Raw genomic sequence first — 6,944 nt, 5'->3', positions numbered from 1 at the left:
GTGTCCCAAGGCACAATAAGAGGAAGAGGACATGTCCCATGTTCTATATACAAGTACAGTCAGTAGCCTGATGTATGCAATGGTCTGTACTAGACCAGACATTGCACATGTGGTGGGAGTAATAAGCAGGTTTACGTCAAAACCAAGAAAGGAGCATTGGACAGCAGTGAAGCGGGTTTTCAAGTATTTGCATGGTGCTAGTGATTATGATTTGTGCTACTAAGGAAGACTAGGATTTGACAGAGTGTTGGATATTCGTGGCTTTGTTGATGCAAATTGGGCTAGAGATCTAGATCAGAGAAGATCTACAAGTGGGTATGTGTTTAACCTATTTGGAGGTGTAGTCAGCTGGATGAGTAAGAAACAATCTATAGTGGCACTATCAACTACAGAGGCAAAATACATAGCAGCCACTCATGCAAGAAAAGAAGGAGTTTGGTTGCAGAGATTGTGTTCAAGTATGGGGTTAGTACAGTGAGCTATAAGGATAGACTGTGACAGCCAAAGTGCAATTTTCTTAGCAAAGAACCATGCTTATCATTCAAAGACAAAACACATTGATGTTTAGTATCACTTTGTGAGGGATATGATAAAAAAGGTGTTGTTGGTAAAGGTGGACACTTTGAAGAATACTGCAGATTCATTGACAAAATCTGTGAGCTCTGAGATGTTCTCTTGGTGTAGAGAAATAATGGGCGTTGCAGGGCTGGATAAATTATTAAGCTCTCCTTTGGCCCCCCATGGAATGAAAACAACAAGTGGGAGAATGGTGGGTTGTGTTATATTCTTTCCACGACTAGCCCATGTAGTTAATCGGGGGGTTAGAGGGGGGTGGAGCCTACCCTTTGTTGGGCCGATTGCACAACGAGGGCGAAAGCCCGCTCTATCCAGGGGGTTTGATGAAATTATTTTTTGGACCCTATATTAGGTTGGCCAGACCTACCTATGATTTTGTGCATGGTTTTCACACATGGTTTTGGACGCAATGGTTTTTGGTCCATGGTTTTGGACGCGATGGTTTTCGGTCCATGTTATTGGATGCTTCGACATGTATAAATATGTATTGTAACATTGAAAGGAACATAATGAAAAATCAAGCTGGTAGTCCCGTTTTTGGGATCTAGAGAAAATCTTTGTGTATATGTGTTTTATGTGTTATGCTCTCGCATTGTTTATTTTCTGTGTTTTAGAATTCATATGCAAGTAATTTTTGTATGGGGTTAAAACCTACAAAACATCAACTTTGTTATGAAACCAACTCACAAAATGATAGAAAAGAGAGATCCATGACTTAGAATTCAGCCTCTTCGAGGGGGAAACGTCCTTTACATTACATAAATGAGAAATTCTTCAATGATATAAATGAAAAGACCTCCTTTCTATATATATGAGTCTAAGGGGTCATAACACAATCAGAGTCGACATAACAATAATAATGTAAGGGCACAATAATAACAATAGTGGGCTTCTATGGGGCACAATAGTAACAATATGGGCACTACATGGGTACATCAATATAATAAGTGGAGTGTACTAATAACAATAAGGGGTTACACTAGTAGTATAGGGGCATAGCATGCCCCTCTCCTTCAAAAAGTGTTGTCCTCAACGCTTGAGTAGTTCTTGATGCTTCTGTATAAAATTCTTATCCTCCCATGTGGAATCTTCAGCGGGTAAGTTCTTCCACTTGATGAGATGCTTTGAAATTGATTGATTTCGTAGCTGTCAGGTTCTTGTTTCTGTGACTGCTCCAGGTTCTAATATGATTTTTCCTTCCTCTTCAATTTCTCGCAATATTGTTTGAATTGGGATCTTTTACAACTTTTGAATAAGTGGCCATACTTCTTCGTCCTTCTTCCATTCATCCCTTGCTTCGTTTATCTAATCTGGTTGGATAATAGAAATAGCACAAAACAATGTTTCCACATCCTCATCCTTGAAGAGTCTTCCCATTCGGTAAGGTTGCCATTTTTTAAGTGCATGTAGTATTGCCAACATTTCCTTCTCATAAATAGCTTGCTTGAGATGTAGCAGTAAAAATATGCAATCACCTACATCAAAACATTTTTCACTACAATGTTGATCTACCTGTTGTTTCATTTGATTTTGAACCAAAGTGGCATTATCCTTTAAAAGTTGGAGAACTTGTTGTCGATGCTCGATGTGATCTTTCACTGCTTGAACCTTTTTCTTCTTGATATGTCCTTCTATCTCTAGAGTTTTAGGAGTGGTAATTTCTTCCAATCCTTTACAAGATATGGTCGGATTCATTTCTTGATGCTCGATGTGATCTTTCACTTCTTGAACATTTTTCTTCTTGATATGTCCTTCTATCTTGATAGTTTGAGGAGTGCTAATTTCAACCAATGAATTACAAGATATGGTCGGATTAATTTCTTCTTTCTCGATGAGATCTTTCACTTCTTACACCTTTTTCTTCTTGATATGTCATTCTATCTTGAGAGTTTGAGGAGTGGTAATTCTTTCCAATGCTTTACAAGATATCGTCTGATTCATTTCTTCTTTCTCTAGGGTGGGGTCCTGGCATATATCTTCTTCTTTTGATGTTTCTTGATCCTTTTCTTCCTCCTCTTCATATTCTATGTAAAATAATTTCTTCTCAGCACACTTATGACCTTTAGTGCATTTGCTATCACAATTGTAACAAAGCCCTTTTTTCCTTTTTTCTTCCAATTGTTGTGGTGTAACTCTTGTAGGTTGTGGAAGGCTAGGAGAGACAACACTTCCATCTTTATAGTTCTGAGGGGTATGCTTCCTGGTTTCCATAATTTTGCTTTCTTCTATCTCACAAAGCCCTTTTACTCTTTCCAACTATTGTGGTGTTGCTCTAAAGAAGGTGTTGCTCTTTGTATCCTCATAATGTGCTATCATTTACTCCATGAAAATTGACCACGTAAAAAGTTGTTTACGAGAACAAAGCCCTTCATACCATAAAAATTGATCTGGTTCTAAATATGAAGATGCAATACATACCTTTTATAGAAGTGGTACACCATGTAGATCAAAATATTGCTCCATCTGAAGTATCCAATTTACCGGATCCTTGCCATCAAACTTCCTCATCTTGCTTTTTCTTGATTTTAGGAGCTCGAACTTGAAACACCTGTAACTATGTACTTTCAGATCTTCAAGTTCTGAAATTGTGGCCTGTAGTAGCCCTCTATGTCCTCTTTTCAATGCCACCAGTCTGATCCAAATTGGATTCTCCAAGAAAGAGTTATGCACAATCTCCCAAGATGACCTGATTATAGACCTTTCCAGAAGAGCGAACTTGTATGAAGTGTTGTGTGTCACTGTTTCGACCTTTGGCACTAAAAATTATATAAAGGAAACTACAGTCTGTCCTCTTTCTGTACCTTCTTACAAAATTTCAATCCGATGCTCAGATAGAAAGTTATGACGATTTTCCCAAGGTCACCTATTTGGAATTTAATTCAGGAGTCTTCAAAAAGACCAACTTCCTCAGATCATATCTCTGCAAATATAGCATGAAAAGCTCTGAAATTTAGATTCAAGCTTTAGTGTGATCTCATCTCAAATGGGTTTTTTTTTTAGCTTCTGAAACGTCGTAGAAAAAAGTTATAGCGACAATGCCACGATGACCTATTTGGAGTAGCGAAACCCTAGAATCCAAAGCTCTCATACCAAATGTTATGAAACCAGCTCACAAATGATAGAAAAGAGAGATCCACGCCTTAGAATTCAGCCTCTTCGAGGGGGAAACCTCCTTTACATTACATAAATGAGCAATTATTCGATGATACAAATGAAAAGACCTCCTTTCTATATATAGGAGTCTAAGGGGTCATAACATAATCAGAGCCGACATAACAATAATAATGTAAGGGCACAATAATAACAATAGTGGGCTTCTATGGAGCACAATAGTAACAATATGGGCACTACATGGGTACATCAATATAATAAGTGGGTTGTACTAATAACAATAAGGGGTTACACAAGTAGCATAGGGGCCTAACAAACTTCCCAAGGTCATAACATTGGCATATGATCTATGCTTAGCAAGCATGATAGCTAGTTGAAATGGTCCATTCGAGAAGTACATTTTTTTACTATTTACAGTGTCTTTGACTACCATTGGATTGTTTCCGTAGAAAAACATTGTTTAGAGCCTCAAAACGGCTTGATAAGTTCAAGACCTAAAAAATTGTAGAAAAAATGCCAAAATAGAAAATAATGTTGTGAGAAAATGGAATGGGTGTGTAGCCACTGATATCTGCCTAGATCAATGGATCAATATTGTAAACATGGTGACTAGTTCTTGGGATAAAATTCTATAGTTCTTACAATCTTTCGATTAAAACTAAAACCTTAGAAGCTTCTTACATATCTAACTCCTAGGATTTTTTTTCTCTTTAATATCTTAGAGAGAAAGTACATGGTCATAATTTACATTTATTGTCAAAAATAAGAAATGTGAATTTACGATCCCAATGAAGATGTTCTCTTTTGTGATTACTAGCTCAACATTATCTATTTATAAAAGGAAATTTTAACGAATTAATTTTGAATAAAGTTTATTCTTGGAATATTACTCCCACCAATTGATTTATAAGATAAGGGATGTATCTAGTTTATCTGCATATATCCTCATCATTCTAATGTAAAAAATAAGAGCATGAAAACAAAGACTCTTATCACACTACTGCAAAAAATATAATAGCAAAAAATATGACAAGTATACACACTACTATAAATATAATAGCATTTCCTACGCACTACTGCAAAAAATATCACGAGTATACACACTACTGCAAAAAATATAATAGCATTTCCTATTGAAGTATATTTGCAGAGTAAAACAAAATAATGGGTTAGAGTTGAAATTGACAAAAATGTTCATTTTATTGAAATGAATTCAACTAAGAAATTCAAAAAGAACGTAAGCCAAGAGTTTATTCCTTAGTTGTGATAGGATGATCTGGCTACATAGTTATTATTATCATTTGATTATGAAAAAATATATCACAAAATGGATTTCTTACAACCTTTGTTTGCTAAACATGCAACAGAATTGATTGCTAACGATTATGTCTATTCAAAAAAATTATTAATAATTAAAATTGCCTCCATAAGACATAATTGATTGGAACAAACATATGGGATAGGTAGCTGCTAAATACCTAATATAATAATCTATTAATTTTAAAATGTTAAAGGCATTGATTATTAAGTTGATAAATGAATTGAATGTAAAAATATATATAAACATGACCATGATGATAAGAAACGAAGACCTTCAAAAAAAATTTACTTATTGCAGAAACAACTTAAAGCATGCCAACATTCCATTATTACTAAAGGAAAAAGACAATCCTTTTTAAATTCTTAGAGATAATTTAAAATTACACACAATTGAGTATATTGATAATAAGGAATTAGTTGACTTGGGAAAAGACCAGGTTTATCTAAAATATCGTATTAACGAGTTGAAAGATAAAAACAGTAAAATAAAAAATTATTGAAAATTTGGAGGAAGACAAAGTAGAGATAGGAACTGAAAAACTCAAGTAGTGATTCTAGATGTTACAAAGATTCCTCCTCACACTAAGAAAGAAAAAAATCATACGCTTGAAAGTATAGTTGGCTACAATCTACAAAGAAATACAGTAAAAAACAAAAAAAAAAATTAATAGAATTCAAACATTATTAGAGAGGAGGAATGGTATTATAAATCATAATCATTAAGATATTTCTAAAAAAGATAAATAAATAGCAAAGGAAACTAAAAAATACTTTTAATCGAAAATTGGAATCCAAAAGATACTTGATCGGGCTTAAACATGTGACTTGGAGATGAAATAATATTGATCATGGAAAAAATGAAAAGTCCATTTGAATTGCTCAGGGATATAAAGGCCGAAGAAAGAAAGAAACATAAGATTAGCTATATACGGTTGAAGGTTGAGGTGGTTGAAGATGTTACAAAATCTGTACACAATCAAACTATTGAGAATTTGATGGTTAATGTGATTATACGTAGAACGTCATTCATCGTCGAATTTATGAAACTAAAAACCAACCATAATTTAATTTCAGCTACCTATGGTAAATGTAAAGATAATAGACAATTTTCTCTGGATTTCAAAAGTACATTAGAATATGGGGTAGTCAGGGATGGTTTTATTCTAATAAAATTTATGAAAAAATATTTGAAAATGTAGAAAATATCATGAAAATATCCAGAATGTGAAAGGAAATATTAAGGGACAATTAATTTATGAAAATCTTCTATCTAATTTTACAATACTAATCAGCATTAATGAGGTACACAAATCCATTTCATCTATGAATTATAATTTATGTATTGAATTAGATATTTTAGTAAGAAGAATTATGGAATTGTAGGATTTCACCCTATAGGATTAATTTCTACAAACATTTCTTAATAATATAAAACAAAAAAAATTAAATGAAAAAGGCACATTGATACAAATATTTTATTCTAAAAACCAAAATTAGGAAAAATAGAAACATTTTCCAATATATTCTTTTGTTTAGTATTACAATATATTATATATACATCTTGCAACATCCATAAATTGCTAAATCTATTTTGTCATGGATTAGAATATAGTTTTAATTCCTTAAACAAAACTAAAATCTCATGGAAAAACTACCATGTGCCACAAAACTGCTAAAGGAAAAAAACCATGAGTGAAAATTTTCTAAAAAATGACCCAAAAAGGTCATGAGAAGAATATAATGCATATGCAAAATTCTACCACTTTTGTTTTTCACATATAAGAGGATTATAAGTCTACATGATTGACAATCTACGGAAATAATGCCCATTGTTTCTCTATGCAATGAGAACTTATCAATGTTACGTAATTTTTTTAATGAATCTATAACACCCTTCAAAGTGTCCACATTCGCTAACAAGACCTTCTTTTCTTAAA

Source organism: Pinus tabuliformis, chromosome 2_2 (assembly GCF_031772625.1).
Source record: "Pinus tabuliformis cultivar Carrire ecotype Pingquan chromosome 2_2, CPIR1, whole genome shotgun sequence".
Lineage (NCBI taxonomy): Eukaryota > Viridiplantae > Streptophyta > Pinopsida > Pinales > Pinaceae > Pinus > Pinus tabuliformis.
Note: the sequence above shows the minus strand (reverse complement) of the source record.